Source organism: Arvicanthis niloticus, chromosome 13 (genome assembly GCF_011762505.2).
Source record: "Arvicanthis niloticus isolate mArvNil1 chromosome 13, mArvNil1.pat.X, whole genome shotgun sequence".
In the NCBI taxonomy this organism is placed as follows: Eukaryota; Metazoa; Chordata; class Mammalia; order Rodentia; family Muridae; genus Arvicanthis; species Arvicanthis niloticus.
The window spans coordinates 34,079,558-34,098,966 of record NC_047670.1 but is presented as its reverse complement, the minus strand read 5'-3'; the positions used below and the strand labels follow the sequence as shown (position 1 = coordinate 34,098,966).

The 19,409-nt window shown below is 38.7% G+C and overlaps 1 pseudogene; it reads right to left on the bottom strand.

Moving 5' to 3' along the window:
• Positions 1–1,116: 1,116 nt before the first annotated feature.
• On the bottom strand, positions 1,117–15,160 carry LOC117718718 (small ribosomal subunit protein eS6 pseudogene; annotated as a pseudogene).
• Positions 15,161–19,409: the final 4,249 nt, after the last annotated feature.

The following is a 19,409-nucleotide window of genomic DNA, read 5'->3' as shown; positions in this document are numbered from 1 at the left end:
TTTTGTTTTTTTTGTTTTGTTTTGTTTTTTGTTTTTTTGTTTTTTTTTTTGCTTTTCCCCAATTCAACCATAGGGATTGGTGACTTCTGTCCATTGGTCTATCATTGTTGGAATTTGCACTGCCAAAAGCCTTGGGGGCTAAATTGTTAGAGCCTGCACTGCCCCAGGCTGCTCCAGTCCTTGGATGGGGGGGGGGGTTCAGCAAGAGAGAGAGTGAGGACAGACAAGAGGAATGGAGACCAGACAGAGTGTGATTCAATCTCATTTATTCTTCAGTCTCTCTTCCTAGTCCAAATCCCAAGTCTTGAGTTCCTAGTCCCTAGTTCCGAGTCCCTAGTGCCTCTAAGTTCCAAGTTTCCAGTTCCAAGTTCTAGTCTTGAGTCTCACCCAAGTTTCTAATTCCTGGTTTCTCTTCCAGGTGTCAAGTCTTGAGTTCTTCTGCCTCTCTTCTGTCTGCCTTTTGCCTTTTATATGTCTCATTACTAAGCCACGCCTTTAAGTCTTAGCTCTAAATTACACCTTTAAGTCACACCTTTCAGTCTTGGCTCTAAACCACACCTTTAGGTCTTACACACACAAGGGAAAATCCTGGGTATCTAAAACCAGATGTTATCAGAGTGTGCTCAGCTGTTGTAGGCTATTGTAAACAAGTCTCTTGTTAGGGTATATGGCTCAAGATGGCTGCAAGGATGAGAGCCGCCTTCTGTCAGCTCCCCACAGGTTGGGTGCAAATATCTATATCTGACTCAGTTGCTTGTTGGGTCTTTTGGAGGGCAGTCATATAGAGCCCACCTTCAGCAGAAAGACAGGGCATCAAGTGGGGGATGGGGTTGCCATCCCACAGTTAGATCTCTAACCCATAATTGTTCCTGTCTGAAAGAACTGCAGGGATGGAAATGAAGAGGAGCCTTAGGAAAGGAACAGTCTCAACGTGAGCTCTAGCTGAAGGGAAGGCCCCAAGGCTTGACACTATTACTGAGGCTATGGAACCCTCACAAACAGGGACCTATCATGACTGCCCTTTCTTATGTTAGATCTATATTTTACTAAGACCAATAGTAATTTGCTGAGATTTTTTTTTTTAATTATGATCATTTATTTGTTACTCTTACAGACTTATTTTGTACTGGACTTCTACTTTGAAGTAGAAGCTCTCAATGAGGACATTCTGTGTCTCTTGGCAATCTGTTCCTGGCATTTTTCTTTTACTTCCTCCTTTCTCTTGGGCAAAACTGTAGCACTTTCCAGTCAGAGCAATACCTCAGTGTTTGTGTTGCAGGACATGTGGAGGTTTAACATGATGCTGAATCTCAGGTGCTTTGGTTCTGGCCTTTTTACCTTCTGGTTTAAGGGCATTTTGATATCATATTGGTAGACATCATCTTCTATACGGAGACTGAAGAGCTTTGGGATTCTGCCAGCTTTTTTGGGCCCTGGCTGCTGAGGCATAGTATTATCTGACAGTATCAGAATATCCTCCCTCCACCCTTTACAAAAATAACCAAGTTGAAAACACTCAGATTGGCATCTATAGTATGCCCAGAAGAGACTTGCACTTCCTCTCTTCAGTTATTCTTGGTCTATAACAAGGATGTCCCTTACTCAAGAGCAGGCACATTGCCATGGCTCAACACACTTTGCTTCATGAGAAACTTTGTTCTTCCCAGCCCTGATTCAGACCACTCAACCCTTCCACTCTTCATCCTGAACATCAGTGCCTACTTCTGTGGCCATGTGCTTCTCATAGAGGGTATAAAGCTTGTGTTCATCATTCATTTCAATGAGTTTCTGACAGTTGGCGGCTGGGAAGGAGATCTGCCTCTTTGGCTAGACACACAGAAGGCACCACAAAAATATTTTAAAAAGATGTTTTTTTCCCCTTTGGTCTACTTCATAGATAACAGTAAATTATTACTAGTGTTTAAAAATATAATAAATTAGAAAACAGTTTTTTTTCATGTTGTATAATATAAGATTTAAAAAACCCACCTTGTTTGGTATTCTGGTTTTAATATGTACGTTTTATTTGTTTAAGTATCACAGAGTTTTAAATTTTTCCTTGGTTCTTTGTGAATTTCAAAACATGTACCCCGATTCCATTCATCTTCTTCTCCCCTTATCTTTGCCCTTCACTTTTGTAACCTCCCTCCAAACAGAGAAAAAGAAAAAAAATGTATCATGGAAGCTGTGTGTGTCACAGTGTTCCCCAGAGTTCCTTTTGCCTACACTTCTCTGCTTGCAAGTGTGCATTGTAATGAGTGGTTGGTCAGGTACATGGCCTCTGGCTTCTGCCTCACTAGCAGCACTGGAACCTCACTGGGACTCCTCTTGGATATCCTGTTATTGCCCTGTGTCATGAAGATCTTGGAGTTTGGGATCTGTAGGACCTGCTTCTTCAAACATTCCAGCAGTTCATCCATGGGGTAGATGATGGGGTGGGCCAATTCAAAGCCCTGGGTCTTGGACTGAGAGCTATCTGAGCCCACTAACTCTTCTGTACCCACATCACTAGGGCAAGGGCAAGCTTTCATGTCCTGCCCCAACTAGCTTGCCCAATGTTGCACCCAGCAAGGGGCAGAGCCAGCTGTCTCATTCTCATGACCACACCATTAGGGACAGCTCTACTGTGCTGCCCAAGTGAGGTACAGGGCTTGCTCTTCCTAGTGCTGTAGCAGGAAATGGGCTGGGCTAAATCTCTTGCTTTCATTCTCTCTGGATGCCTCACTTGCAACCCCTGAAACCAGGGCCAATTCTACCCTGTTGCCCAGGTGAGATGCAGAGGCCACTCTCCAGAGAGTTGCAGCTGATCAGGGACAGGGACAGTTATCCTACACACATGATTCCAAAGCCAGCTTTCCCATCTGTCATAGGTGTCAAAAGACAAGGAAGGGCATGAGGGGTATCTCTCCCTTGTCCTCACCACTGCACAGCAGGTAAGAGTCAGGGCCACATACATCTCCCATGCCTTCGTGAAAGACTCACATGCAACTGCAAAGTCCAGGGCCAGCTCTACTGTTCTGCTCAGCTGAGGTATAGGGCCCTTTCCAGAGTATTGCAGCAGATAAGGGGACAGGTCTAGCTGTCCTTGTTGCAGATATGTTTTTATAGAAAACATTTGACAGTTCTTTTGTGAGCTGACTCTTGTAAATTTATTATAAAGTAAATTCTCTACAAAGTAAATTCTTCAACATCTGCTTTTTTTTTCTTTTAGTTTGTCTGATGATCATTTTTGTTTTTCTTTTATTTGAGAGATAGTGGTAGGGAAACAAAAATACTCATTAGATTTGGAAGCTGGAAACTTGAGGCTTTGGAAAACTACCTAATATACAAATCTCTATTTCTTCATCTAAAAAATGGGAGTAAGAATGTTTCATTTTTTTCCACAAAGAATCATTGTCAGAAGAAACCAACATATAACTGCAATCTAATGTGTATTGTTGGACCTTAGGTTACTAGTTTCTGGGGTGCTGGTTGTAAAGGAAGTCCTCCTAAGCAGCATCAGAAATGAAAGCGGAGATGTCAACCATATAAAGAACAAAGGCAAGAGAAAGAAGAAATAGCCACATCAGGAGTACCAAAAAAAAAAAAAAAAAAAAAAAAAAAAAAAAAAGCAAGAACAAAGTGTCATGAAGCAAAAGAAGAATTAGATAGCTTATGTTCACTGAATAAAGTTGTAGAAGACTAGGTGTTGTCAGAATATAAGAAGCATTGAAGAACTTTTCATAGAATATAGCATGTTGTGCTTTTGTTTTGGGCACAATGAGAAACAGAAGTTTGGTGGAAAAATGATGGTTGGTTGGACTGTGGATATAGTGATAGAAATGGAGATAAATGGATAAATCTTAAAAATAGTTCAAAGATGGGGGCCATTATTTGAATTGTATTGCTTTGGGGGGAAATATAAGAGAAATCAGTGGGGGAATAAAAACTTGGCAGTAACTAGTTGTTGATATCATGCAGGATAAATTACCCTTCTCCGGTGTTTAGCTTATTTTAAAATAAATTATAGGTCATGAGCCCCTGGCAGTCAGTTTACACTATTACAGAATACCTAAGACAACAAACTTTAAAGGAGAAAAGTTTCATTTTAGCTAACAGTTTTGGAGATTTTCATCCTCGGCTAGATGGCCATGTTGGTTTTGTTGGTTTTGGGCCCACGGAAAGGTAAGATGTCATGATGGGGAGTCTGTGAGACAAGATGACTACCTTATTATGGTCAGGAAGCAAGGTTGTGGAAAAGGAAGAGACAAGAGTAGCATAATGCTTTTTGACCTCATGCCCTTAGTGGTCTAGCTTCTTCCTACAAGGCCACAGCTCTTAAAGAACTCTCACTAGTGCAATGGGTAGAGACCAAGTGTTTAATATATGGTCATTGGATACTTGTTCAAATCATAGGCTATGAGAGAAGCCTAAGCGAGAAGAATTAACCGCCTCATTAATTGCCAGAAAATGTTAAACAGAAAGGCAGGGAACCATGTGTATCTCAGAAGCAATCGGAACTAGATAATCATTGACACCAGCTTCGATTCACCAACTTCTACTAGGTTTTCTCATGGCATCAGCTTTATAAGTTTTTCAGAGTCTTTTAAACTATACACTTAAGACTTTTTTTTTTTTTTTTTGAGAAAATAAAGCTTTGTATTTGTCTCCTGTTCAGAATCTCCCCAAAATGCTTTGAATGACCTGGCTTGAACCAAAGACCCACGAAGGGATAAATTACATGTGGTCTGATGCCCAGTGCCACATAGGAATGTAGCAGATAAAATAACTAAGGATATAGTGAGTAGCTCATACAACGACTCTGAAGGGCCATTGGTGTCTCATCATTCCAACACCCCACTTATTACAGAGAACCTATTGATATCTGTTGTAAGTATACTTTATTTAGCAGTTTATTGTCCAATCTCTTCCCAAAATGTAAACTCCTGAGAGGAGGTGCTTCTGATTTTATTCACCAAGTGTTCCCAGTGGCTAGACTTATGTCTGGAACCTAGTACATGTTCTATAAATATTTTTAAGCAAATGACTGAATGGCATAAAGAAGTGGTACAGTGAAGATGGAAGCTATAAATCCAGACCTCTTTTCAAGCAAAGCATAGCAGAGAGAGGATTCAGTACCTATTAGATGAAGCTGTCTGGCAATCATATGCACCAGTAAGTGTGACATTTCATAGGACCACCAGGAAGGTTTCAGAGAAGTCTTTGCTAAAGCTAAAATTAAAGAACAATAGTAGGAGAGGCAAAGCAGGACATTTGCATGGAGAATTTTGAGGGCTATACTTAAAGGCTAGTACTTGCCAATACACTCTTGAAGTTTTCTACTTTCTTTTTGGGTGAGCTTTAAAATTTTTAAAGTACCTAGAGACGGGAACTTATTGTCATGGAGTAGTGAAACACTTCTATTGATTGAATCAACTAAATTAATGTCAGAAGAAGGGGGTCTTATGGTATAGGTCTGAATGTTGAAGGACACTGTCGTAAATGGGGTGGCATGCCAGAGTCTGTTCAGACCCAAGTTATTAAAAACTCCTCTACTCTATTCTTTGGCTCATACTTCCTTTTTGGCTTCATATATAAAGTAGACTTTTATTATGGCATTTAGTCTTTAAGAGGTATAATTTCTTTCATTCATATCTTTGAATTTTGAGTGCATGGCATATAGCAATATGCATCGGTTTTTAAACCTTCTCAGGTGTAGTGTTAATCTTTCACATGATTTACATCTTTAATATAAAATGCAGTGGGTGGTCAATTTTTCATCTTTATATGGAATATCAAGACAATCCCCCCATATGCTTTCACCAAGTTACACAACTACCAAGAGACAAAACTAGTGTTTAGATTCACTTCTGCCTGGGATCTTGAATTCTAACATTGCTTTTCCCTCTTTGCTATTAAAAGTGACTTAGTGCATCCTTGTTAACTGTATGCCATGTCTCTAAAATTTTAGTCAATACTAAAACACTTCCAAGTGTCCTTCACTGGGAGAGAACTCTGTTAGCCTGAAAAGCAGACAGACAGACAGACAGACAGACAGACAGACAGACAGACAGACACACACACACACGCACACACACACACACACATCCCCCCATAGCATTGAGCATATTAGGTATGCTATCCACCTCTGAGATGCTATTTGCCCCCCCCCCCCCAACTTGGTAATTATTTGGTAAGAAAGAGTCACTTGTCACCTTTGGAAACATCATCTGTAACAAGATTGTTGAATTGATCGATGGCAATCATGGCATAGTCCAGTAAAGAAAAGTATTTGAGAAGAATTTATCTGTTATTCCTCTAATTGTTTAAAATCAAGTGATTTGGTTCACATACTTCCACACATCTGGCGCATTTAGGAAAAATCTCTCCATGGTTCAGTTTCCCATGTTTTATCTGATCATTGTTCAATCCTGGGAATTTGTATTTGGTGAAGAACATATTTCTCAGACCTAGCACTGAACATTTTAGATACACATTTCCCTCCATGATGCAGCAGCATGAGGTGTAAACTCCATCTTTAGAGGACAATTAACTGGGATTCTGTTTACAGCTGTCAGATTTCATACTTTGTAGAAACTTCTACTGTGATAAGTAAGGCAGACAAATTATATTTTATAAATGTAAGAATGGGAGGAACTAAAATCAACTCCTATGCTGATAGAATCAGCCAGTTTCAATGAAATTATGGAGATGGGAATTTTATTGAGGCATATTACCCCAGCTGTCTCCTTTTTTTTTCTCTTATCAGATATAGCTACCAGACCACTTAGATTTGTCTTCTCTTATGAATATGATATTTTCTCTTCCCCTTTTTCCTGAATAAAAGAAACAACTATTTTATTTAATCAAGATAACTTTCCTATAAATTATCTATCTATCTATCTATCTATCTATCTATCTATCTATCTATCTATCTATCTAGTATCTATGCATTTGTGTGTGTTCCTAAATATATAAAACAACCTGCACAGTCTGTATAATATTACTTGTGATATTGCCAAAGAATCATTTTTTTATTCACTTTAAATCCCCATCACAGCTCACCTCCCTCCTCTCTTCCCAGTCCCACACTTGCAAATTCCTCTTTCCATTGTCTCCCCTTCGCCACAGAAGAGAGCACCCCCACTTTGAGTACCACCCCACCCTAAGACATCTAGTCACAACATGACTAAGCACATCCTCTCCCATTGAGGTCTAACCAGGCAGTCCAGAAGAGGATCCAATGGCAAGGAACAGAGACAGAGTCAGCCCCCGCTCTAATTGTTAAGAGACCCACATGAAGACCAAGCTGCACATTTGCAGCTTATGTATAGGGGGTGTAGGTACAACTCCTGCATGCTCTGATGATGGTCCAGGCTCTGTGTTTTTCAGCACCAGAATATGAACAATACGGCCTACAGAGGGAGACAGAGACTGTATCAGTGATTCAGGTCAGTAGAAAGCTTCTCAAAATTGGGCTACTTCTTTTTGACAGTCACTTTTCATGGTCTATGTAACTGACAACAAGATGAAATGAGTCTAGTCATTTCTGAGCACGCCACCATGAGGGCACATCACAATTCATGATTTAATGAATGACAGAAGCCAAACTGCTTCTTAGAACCCCTTAACTTTCCTTTTACATGCAGACACTAGTGAATGAAAATGAGCAGCAGAGCCGTCCTTAGGTCCCTAACTGTTTCTGTGGCCTAAGAGGAAATCCCCATGGAATAAAAACTTGTGATTCATCTCTAAGCCTTAGTCCTGCTGCACCCTGCTCTAAGGATGCTCATGCCCCTAGTCAGTGACTTTCTGTGTATTTCAGGACTTTGTCTACTAATGCTTTCTTTGCAAGATTTAATGTATCCTACATACCTGGATAACTTGCAAAAGGAAACCGTGTAAAACCTTTTGCATTACTTAGAAATTTCACAACAATTCTAGGGATTGATTGGTAGAGAAAAGTGAGACTCTTTATGGTTGGTAGCCATGAGTTCTTTGCTCAGTTTAAGCACAGCATTGAAGCTCCTTCTCCTTGTGTCTATGAAAAGGACAATGGGAACTTGTTAGATGCTCTTTCTGTCCTGGGATAAATAGGATAGATTTGGGGGTGGGGAGTGGCTGTGGTGGTGGGGGGAAATACTACATTCACTCATTAGGATGAAGTATAACAATCTTTACTCACTAGGATGAAATATAACATGGAAGACAATGTTTTCTGAAATGATTCCTTAATGAGATGAGTTCCTGATTGGAGGAGTAATGTTATTTTGGAAGGAAATACTAACACATCTCTGTGTATGTAACCACTGAGCTAGGCACAGAAACAGGGAGCTAGAAGTCATGTTGCCAAAGTTTTGTGATTTGACCTTTCTAAAGTCCTTGAATTCTGGAAGCTGCTGTTTGTTTTGGGCAAATGGTATACAGGCCTAAAGAAGATGCTCACATAATCAGAAGGAAGCTGTTCAGTCCAGCAGTGTCTCATTTTGTTAGAAATATGTATCTGTGGTGTGCTAGTACATCTTCAACTGCTGGGTCTCCAATAAAACATAAGGGACTGGTGTTTAGTGTTTGCTAAGGTTTACAGTGTCTACTCTTTTACTTCTCTCATGAATGGTTTCAAAGTGCCAGTGAGGCTGGACTAATCCAGATCTGGAATAATGGAATACACACACATATTCTTCTCTTAGAAGCTGGGGAGAGGAGACTCCAGCATACCACCGCCCTTCAGGTACTTCCTTGTTCAGTTGCTCTAGGCCAGGCCCTGGCAAAGCCAGTAGAAACCTACATACACATCTATTCTAGTTTCTAGAGTTTTGCCTCATTTATTACTTCTGTGAAATGTGTTGGGAAAACTTGGAAACGTTTTATTTCTGTGTAACAAAGACTAGTATGCTAGAGTCAGAAATATATATGTAATTAGAAGCCCTTGTCTTCTTTTTTAAAAATCATTTTATTCATTTACATTTAAAATGATATCCCCCTTCTAGATTTCCCCTCCACAAATCCCCCGTCCCATTCCCTTCCCCTTTGCTTCTATGAGGTTGCTCCTCCACTCACTCACTCACTCACTCACTCACTCACTCACTCACTCACTCACTCACTCCTGCCTCACCACTCTAGCATCCCTTTATGCTGGGGCATTAAGCCTCCACAGGACCAAGGACTTCCCCTCCCATTGATGCCAGATAAGGCCATCTTTTATTACATATATATCTGGAGCCATGGATCCCTTTAGTTGGTGATTTATTCTCTGGGAGCTCCGAGGGATCCAGTTAGTTAATATTGTTCTTCCTATGGGGTCACAATCCCCTTCAGCTCTTTCAGCCCTTCCCCTAACATTGGGGTCCCTTGGCTCAATCCGATGGTTGGGTATCTGTATTGTCAGGTGCTGGTAGAACCTCTTAGGGAACAGTTGTACCAGGCTCCTGTCAGCAAGTGCTTCTTGGCATCAGCAATAGTGTTTAGGTTTGGTATCTGCAGATGAGATAGATCCCTAGGTGGAATGGTCTCTGGGTGGCCTTTTCTTCAGTCTCTGTTCCATTTTTTTGTCCCTGTCTTTCCTTTGGACAGAAAAATTTCTGGGTAAACAATTTTGAGATGGGTCAGTGGCCCCATTCCTCAACTAGGGCCCATACCTATCTTCTGGAGGTAATCGCTACAGTTTCTACCTCCCCTTTTTGTATATTTCAGCTAAAGACATCCCCCTTATATTATTGAACTAATATGGAATATATTATTTGTATCAGAGGTATAGGGACATAGCTAGTGGATATTGAAGTGAGAAAAAATAGTGGTTAAGTTTTTGAGCAAATAAATAAGGCATTTAGACAAGTATGTGGTGTGGTGGATTTTTTTTATTAAGAGCACACTGTAGAAACTGAAATTTTGTAAGAGATACAGTTGAGAAACCTATTCTATTAAATGAAATTTGAGCCGCCTTCCACTACAAGCTGAAAGTAATGAAGAACACTATTTAAAAAATAGAATAATCACTCTTTAGACCAGGAAGACAAAACCCAAAGGGATTTTAGTTTTAGTTTTAGTGTGAATAAGTTAAACACTACAGAAAGAGTTCATCTAAAAAATAGGCTTGAGGGCTGGAGAGATGGCTGAGCAGTTAAGAGTGTACAATGTCTTTGTAGAGGATATAAATTTAGCTCCCAGAAACCACATCAGGAGGCTCACAACTGCCTGTAACTCCAGATCCAGGGATCCGATGTCTTAGACTTTCCAGGGACACACTCACATAGCAAACACACACACACACACACACACACACACACACACACACACACACACACACACACAATTTTAAAAATTCAATTTTCTAGAGTGCCAGTTGTTGTCACTGTATTACAAGTATCTCCCGGGAACTTTTTCTTCATGTATGTCAATTCTAAACAACTGTGACATGGTGAATGACCATACCTATGGTGGTTTGAATGAGAATTGCTCCTATAGGCTCATATATTTGAATGCTTGGTCTCTGATTGGTAGAACTATTTTGGGAAGGGTTAGGAGGTGTTGCCAAATTGGAGGAGGAGTGTCACTTGAAGTGGGCTTTGGCTTTTCAAATGTCCAAGCTACTGATCAGTCTCCCTGCCCTCTTTCTACTTCCAGTTTGTGGATATGATGCAAGCTCTCAGCTATGTCTCTAGTGCCATGCCTGCATCCATACTCTCCACTGTGATGATCATGAATTCACCCTCTGAAAACATAAGGAAGCCCCAATTAACTGCATTCTTTTATAAGTTGCTTTGGTCACAGTGTTGTTTCATAGCAAGAGAATAGTAATGGAGACAATACATGATCGACACACAGGGCAGGATGAGAGTTTTGGAATATATGTGCCCTCTAAATTAATAATAAATGAGATTCGAGCCACAAGCGCGTCAGTTTATTTGCCCTTCAAATAGCACAACTTCACAGTGTGTTCTCATATTGACTTCTGGAAACCTCAGGGAGGATCCTAAAGTTTTATTTAGGGATCTCTGAGGTCCAAACTCATTTTAAAGTCAAAGTAAGAAACTCTCTGCCTACTTCATTTTGTTCTCTCATAAGGGTACAGTGAAGATTCTCAGAGGCTACATGGTTGGTATAGTACCACATCTCTGTGTCCTTGTGTTTCCAGAAATATCTGTTTTACTACAATCAGAAAAAAACATGAGTCAATCGAATAGTGATGGCAGCATTCTCCTCGCTATTTGACCAGATGCACTTGCTATTGAAAACCAACAAAATGTATGTGTACATTTGTGCATCTATTCTTAATTTGTTCTTTTAAGAACTACATGCAATGTATTTTGATCACATTAATTTCCATCTTTCAACTCTTCTTGAAGGATTCCTTATCTCCCTACTCATCCAACATCATGTTATATCTTTTTCTTTCTCTTTAAATTCTCCCAAACCATGGAGTCCCATTTGTGTTAGCCAAACATTTCTGGGTGTGGGTCCTACCCTAGAGTACGGTTGCTAAACCAAGTTCCATTCCATTGACAAAAATCTTACTTTCCAAGTGGAAATCAAATACCAATAGCTCCTTGGCTAAGGGTGGGACTTCATGCCTACCTCCCTTCCTCCACGATGGAGTATTGTCTGGCTTAAGCTTGTATGAATCTTGTGCATCTTGTAACAATTTTCGTGAGTTTATACTTTAATCTTCCCTGTTGTGTCTTGAGAACACTGTGTCCTTGAAGCCATTCACCATTTCTGGAACCCACAATCTTTCTAATCCCTTTTCAGCATAGATCCAGTAGCCTTGAAGGGATGAAGGTGATAGAAACATTCCACTTAGGGCTAAGTGTTCAAAAGTCTCTTACTTTCTGCATGTTGACCAGTTGTGGGTCTCTGTTAATTACCATTTTCTGCAAGAAGTAGCTCTCTGATAAAGGCTGAGTGATGTACTGATTTATAGGTATAGCACTATGACATTAGGAGTTGTTTTATTGATAAATTCATTTAGCACAACAACAACAACAACAACAACAATAATGATAATAATAACAAACTTTTCCTTAGGACCCATGCTTTATCTAACCATAAGTTATTGTCCTCATTGACAGTACCAGACGTGGATTCCATCTCATGGAGTGGGCCTTAAATCTAATAAAAACATGGTTGATTGTGCCCATAACATTTATGCCACTTATGTACAAGTGGACAAGTCCTGCCAGGCAGGTCATTATTAAACCTCATAGAATCCATAGCCGGGTGACAAAGTTGACTACTTTTCTCTCCTAGAAGTGTACACCGTACCTTCTATAACTACAAATGCCAGCCAGTATGAATAAAGCTTACATTTGAGTACCAGCCAAATTTCTTCATGTTCTATTGATATAATCATATTGCATCTTTAGCAGTAGAGTTTTATATCATTAAATTTTGGAGGATAATCAACAGCACTGGCAATAGACTAATATTTGTGGGGTCTAAAGGGGAATACAAAATTAATAGAAAAATCCATAGCCTTCATATATTACATACACATGGCAAACATAGTGAAAAAAAAAATCAAGGAAACAAACCATTCACAACAGCCTTAACAGTACTTTGAAGTAACACTAACTAAGGAAGTAAAAGACATGTAAAACAAAAACTTTAAGACAATGGAGAAAGAAATAGAAAAAGATATCAGAGATGAAAAGACCTCTCATATACACTGATTAATAGGATTAATATTGTGAAAATGGCCATCCGATCATAGCAGTCTACAGATTCAACACAATCTAAACATTCCAACATATTTCTTTATAGAAATTGAAAAATAGTCTTAAATTTCATATGGAAACACAAAGAACCCAAAATAGCAAAGACAATTCTGAGTAAGAAGTAAACAAATGTATTATCATTTCTGAATTTAAGTTGTACGTCTAAGCTACATAGTAATAAAAATAACACACTACTGGCACTCACCAACCACATTGTTAATGAACCAGAACTGAAGACTCATGCATAAGTCCATGTTCCTATGGACATGTAATTGCAACAGGAAAAAAAAAAAGCCCAAAATGCACATTGGAGAACAGAAAGCCTCTTCAACAAATGCTACTGGTTAAATCAGATAGCTGCATGTCAAAGAATGAAACCAGATCCATATACAAAACTAAGTTCCAAATAGATCAAGGACTTCAACATAGGAACTGATACTCCGACTCTGGTGCCAGAGAAGGTAATGAATATGCTTAAACTCATTGACACAGGAAAGGTCTTTCAGAAAACTTTTCCTTTGAAAAGCTCATCACATTTCCTCAAAAGCTGGTTGGGAAATCAGATGCATCCTGTTTTCATTTTACCATGCCTTTCCTTTGATACTGAAGTGTCAGGCTGATCATTTTTGCTTTTGAGTGATTTTCATGTTGCCTCTGATAGAGTATTGACTTCAAGACTTATTGTGAATTTAAGAAGGAAGAAATACTGCTGTTTTTTTTTTTTTTTTTTTAAAAACTATGACACATTCCTGGCATTTTGCATTTTGATTCTTATTTTTTTAAATAATATATTTTGGATTTATTAAGTTATATAAGCTTATATAACTTGTCATCTTTTAACAACTATAATAAGGAAGTAATAAAAATTCCATTATGTTGTTCCAAAAATTCCTTGTATTTTATAACCTACTAAAGCACTTTTCTTCATTTAAATTTGGAACACTCTTTGGCTCCCAGTATCTTCTATACCCTCCAAATTGCTAACATGTCGTCTTTAATTTTGAGCAGTGTAAAGTATTCTTTGATATTTTTTTCTTCTTTGAATATTTTACTGTTAGCCAGGAATTACAGAGGTTCTGTTCAAAGTCACAGTGGACTGCTGACAAATTGATATTTGAAAGAGAGAATGGCAGCTTAAGTGATGTATGACATGGTCACACCAGTATTTCATTGCTTTGATATTTCCTTGAGCTAATTTGTAGACTCTGGCAATGTTCTATATGTTCTGTTGTATTATTTGGTATGTGATAGGAATTCTTTTGACATGCATTTGACTAAATAAATGTAGTAAATAGATGTTGCTTCATGTTTGCAGGGAGATTTTGAAAAGTTATTCTCTCTCTCTCTCTCTCTCTCTCTCTCTCTCTCTCTCTCTCTCTCTTTGACTAAAGTTATTTATTTACCTTACATCCTGATTGGAGCTTCCCCTTCCTCCTCTCCTCAGTCCCTCCATATCGCCTCTGCTTCTGCACACTGACCCCTCCTCCCATTCTTCCCAGAAAAGGGGAGGCCTCCCATGGACATCAACCAGCTCCAGCATATCAAGCCACATCAAGACTAGGTGCATCCTCTTCTGAGGCTAGATAAGGCAGCCCAGTTAGGGGAAAGGGGTTCAAAGGCAGGCAATGTAGTCAGAGCCAACCCCTGATCCTGCTTTAGGAGTCCCACATGAAGATACAGTTGCAAAACTGCTACATATGTGTAGAGAGCCTAGGTCAGTTCCCTGGTTGGCAGTTTGGTCTCCATGGGCACCCATGGGCCCAGGTTAATTGACTCTATAGGTTTTATTTTGATGTTCTTGACCCCTCTGCCTCCATTATTCCTTCCTCCCCTTCTTACATGATTCTACAAGCTTTACTCACAGTTTGGCTCTTGGTGTCTGAACCAGCTTCCAACAATTGCTAGGTGAAGTCCTTTTGATGACATTCATGCTAGCCTCCTATCTGCAAGTATAATAAAATAATGTCAATAGTGTCAGGGATCCATCTCATGGCATGAGACTCAAGCTGGACCAGTCACTGGTTGGCCCTTTCCTCGGATTCTGCTCCATCTCTCATCCCTGACATCAGGTAGGCAGGAAAAATTGGGGGTCTAGGGGTTTGTGACTGGGTTGATGTCCCAATACTCAGTTGGAAGTCTTTCCAGGTTACAGGAGATCTCTGGTTCAGGCTCTATATTCCCTGTTGCTAGGAGTCTTAGCTAGGGTCATCCTCATAGATTACTTGAAGTTTCCATGTCCTAGGTTTATAGCTCATTCCAGAGATGCCCTTCCACCAATCTAATTACTCAGCGATGTCTCCCTCCATACTCTTCCATTCTGTTTCCATCCTACCTTCTCCCATCCACATTCTCACCCAGTCCCCTCCTTCCATCCAATCCTTATATCTAATGTATTTCTCTTTGTCAATGAGTTTCCTCTTGGCTACCTTCAGATCAATACATACAATTGTTGGCTTCTTCAGCACCATGTCTGTCTGCATACTACCATGTTCCCACCATGATAATAACGGATGAAATCTCTGAAACTGTGAGCCAGCCCCAGTGAAATGTTTGCCCTTATAAGAATTGCTTTGGTCATGGTGTCTCTTCACAGAAGTAAAACCCAAACTAAGACACTAAGACAGGACCTATCTTTGGTGAAGATTGATTATCCCTTTCTTGGCAGCCATTAATTGCCTATAGCTCTTCATCTAGGTATGGATCCTTGGTGAGGTTTGGTCCTTCTATAATGACATGTTAACTGGTGTTATCTTTATTTAAGTCTTGTTGAGGCAACCATGAAATCTCATCAACTAAGAATTATAATGGTAGTTCCAACTCAAACACTACAGTTATTTTTGGTAGTGCATTTCTATTAAAATAAAATACAGCTTTTAGCTACTTTTTCTTAACTTCGTGTGCTGATAAAGGCTGTAGTAATTCTTTAAGGCTTAATTCTAAGTTTGCTTTATTTCTTTTCTTCCTGTTCAATTGTGAAGCAGCCTACTAAACTCTTCATCTAAACTTCTCCAAAATATTATGGTCAGTTGAAATTATTTATTTACTACTGTTTTAATCTGAAACTTTCCAATGAAATGACAGTTAGATAAATGTAAAACAATTATTCCTTTAAAGATTAAGAAAGCAAACAGTTCCAAGATTTTTAACATTTTCTCATCTTCTAGGTTACACACACACACACACACACGTATATATATTATGATATACAATATGTCACCAAAGCCATGCCATGACAGGAGTAACTGCATTGATTCAGATAATAGTAAAATGACATGAGATAATTTAGAATGTTATCTGTTCTAAAAGCTTATCCTATGTTTTTAAAATGCAAAATTTTATTAATTAAAACATGGCTGTATTGATAATCAAGTTTCTAAAACCACATATTTTATTCTTTCTGAGCTGCTATGAGCTTTAACTATTACTGCTTCATCCCCTTTCCAGTTTAAGGGCTGCAAAGAAGTTGTACTAAAAGGTTTTAGAATGTTCAGTTGAGGGCACAGGAGCCCTGAGTTTATAAAGATTGAATTTTAGAGTGGATTGTTTCTAGAGTCATTTGTGGCTGGCAAAGTACATAGTGGTTCTTTTGAGATATAAGTGGCTGAGACCAAACATAGATGTTTGAATTATGGGGTGAATTATGTTATTCAACGGCCTGCAGAATCAAAATAGTTATTAACAAGTCAGTCTGTGGCAGCAGCAGGATTTTGGCAACACCCTTCAGAAACAGACAAGCCAGAGGTATGTGTATTATGGGGGCTCTGTGTCTTCTTTCCTCTGATTTCCATATGCCAGAATTTCTCTCTTATTGACATTCTCAATCTCAAAGCTTTGAGGTTTTCATTAGAAACATCCACTGTGCAGGAGAAACAACTTTCCCCTTTAATGGAAATACCAAAGAAAGGCTGTTGTTTTACATGGGATTGATGAATCTTTAGCTGCTAAAGCTGATAAATTGGGTTGGTAGTTGAGAAACAAAGTAAATATGCTCAATTTCAAGAGAGTTGCATGCCTACCATTTGATTATGGAACTCATATTATATCATCTAGATAGGCAACAAAAATTATATATCCTAAGAAGACTCAGATCCACTCTGTAGCATGCTCTGCTGGTCTGTCTGTGTGGTCATATGACAATAGTAAGAACAGTTGTGGATATCTTCCTCAGGATTCACCCATTGTGTCTCAATTTTGTTCTCCCTTCCCTCCTTCTTTCCTCTCTCTCTCTCTCCCCCTCTTTTTCTTCCTTCATTCTTTTCTAATAGGCTGACTTTCTAAGACCCTTGACAAAATCAGTGAGAGGAGGAACAAATTCAAAACTTAGCAACAGAATAAAACTGCTTTAAGGCACACGAATTTTTTTTTATGATTAACCTTGAAACGATTTGAAACATTCTATTTACTGAGGTGATTGGCTCTGTGAGATTGCTAGTTAACTTGAACGTCATGGCTTCTTGGCATTTTTATTTTCTTCTGAAGTTTAACAAATGCACATCTCTCAATTATTGAGTAAATAAGAAATTAAACCATTATCAGTGTTGCAATTACACCATCTAAATGTATAGACTAGAATCAAGGTAAAGTGGAGAAGATAAATGCTAAGATGTCCTCCTATCACAGAAGTAGAGTGAATAAATGGTTGAAAATGTTTTCCTAACTAGTGTCAAGTGTCACTGAACTTTATGATTATGAACATCTTTTTTATTTGATATTTTATTTATTTACATTTTTAGATGTTATCTCCTTTCCCCATTTCCTACCCCCCACCTCATTAATACCCTATCCCATCCTTCCACCTTTTTTTTTTTGCTTTTATACTGTTTTAATTACATCAACTATTAAGGTCAGTTCTAGGTTGAGGAACTAGCAGTACCGTAGATGCAAATAGTCACGTAACAAGCAAGACAATAAACCCAGATAGTCAAAGAACATGCAGGACAATAAACAGAGTCCTGTGATCACTCCTGTGATCACTATTTTCTAAGGGCTTATCAGGATGACCAAGGAAACTGAAATGTTCAGTTCATTGTTCAACATTTTTTAAACTTGTAACTAAGATTCAATAGTCATGCCCCACTTTTCTTTTTGGCTGGATGGTGCCCATATGTGGTGGTTTGAATAGGTTTGGCCTCCATAGACTCATGTGTTTTAATCCTTGGCACTGTTAGGAGGTGTGGCTTTATTGGAGGAAGTGTGGCCTTGTTGGAGGAAGTGTGTCACTATGTAGGCAGGCTTGTCCTTGGGCTCTTGTCCTTGGGCTCTGCCTACTGTGGATACTCGTCTCCTCCTGGATGACTTCAGATGAAAATGTAGAACTCTCCAACACCATGTCTGCCTGGATGCTACCTGTTTTCTACCATGATAATAGACTAAACCTGTGAAACTGTAAGCTAGCCTTAATGAAATGTTTGCATTTATGAGTTGCTTTTGTCATGCTGTCTCATCACAGCAATAGAAACCATAACTAAGATATCTGGTTAGGCAACCATGCTTTAAGGCTAAGGATAGAGTGGACAGGAGAATGATGTGCCTCTTTATCTGTGACAGAAGTGATAATAATTGACTTTATAAGGCTCTTTAAGGATAAGATCAATATATTAAGTTCAAAATCATGTTGTTTGACAGTTGATTATATTGTTAAAATAATACCATCCAAAGGAGGTTGGTTTGTCAGGAGAGACGAGACGAAACAGCCAAAAGACAAACTTTGCTGGGATTTCACAGGCAAGAGCATCTGCCCCTTAGTGGCATGGTATCAACCACTAGAGAACCACTGGCTGCGAAAGCCCACTTTTTAAACATGAAGTGATTTGTTATTAAGAATTTACTATTTTAATAAGATTTATTATTAAGTTTATTAATGTTTATTGTGTTTAGGTATAGGCATATTTAGGTAGAATCTGGTGCATAGCAAAAAGTGTGTATATACTTATCTCTACACAAATCTTTATTTTAAATTTGTGTGGTGTCATGTTTGAATGATATTGTGACAGGACATAAGAGCCAGAAATAAAGATGGTGGATTTCTTGGACAATCTAATTTGTTGGAATGAATGAAAGACTCTAGAAAAAAGGTATTTTAAGATGTTCTAGAGCAACAATGATGTCATTAAATTTACAGTTTATAACAACAATGACTTTGTTAAATTCACAGTCTATGATTATGGCTGTCTCCAGGCACCCTCCACCATGTTTCTCTATCCTGAGGCTTCCCATAAATGTTTGATTATGGATTCTGGGGGAGACAGAGTTATGGTTATAAAAAAGTCTTGCAGAGATAAAATTTAATTTTTGAGTAGAAGCTATTCTCTGTTATTTTTCATGCTCCCAAGAGTTTTCTGAGGATTCAAAGAATTAAACTGTTGGACTAGTTAAGAGCATTATGTAAAGAATCCAAGTGTGCATTTTTACAATATTGCCTGCTTAGCTTTTCACTGACCTTGGTAAGCACAGATGTGTAATAATATGCTTTATATGTAAAGCATAGATAAGATCTAACTTGTAATAACAAGAAATAACTAGAATCATAACTATTTCTTCATGCTATGTTTGCATTTATAACATTTAAAGTGAATATCACTGAACTTCGAAGAACATTCCTAACTTATGTGCTATGCATCAATTATTTTTTTAAGGGTATTTGTTGAAATCTGGTGAATTTGCTTGTTCTGAATTTTTTCCAAACAGACTAAATAACATTGCAGCGTTATTAATCAC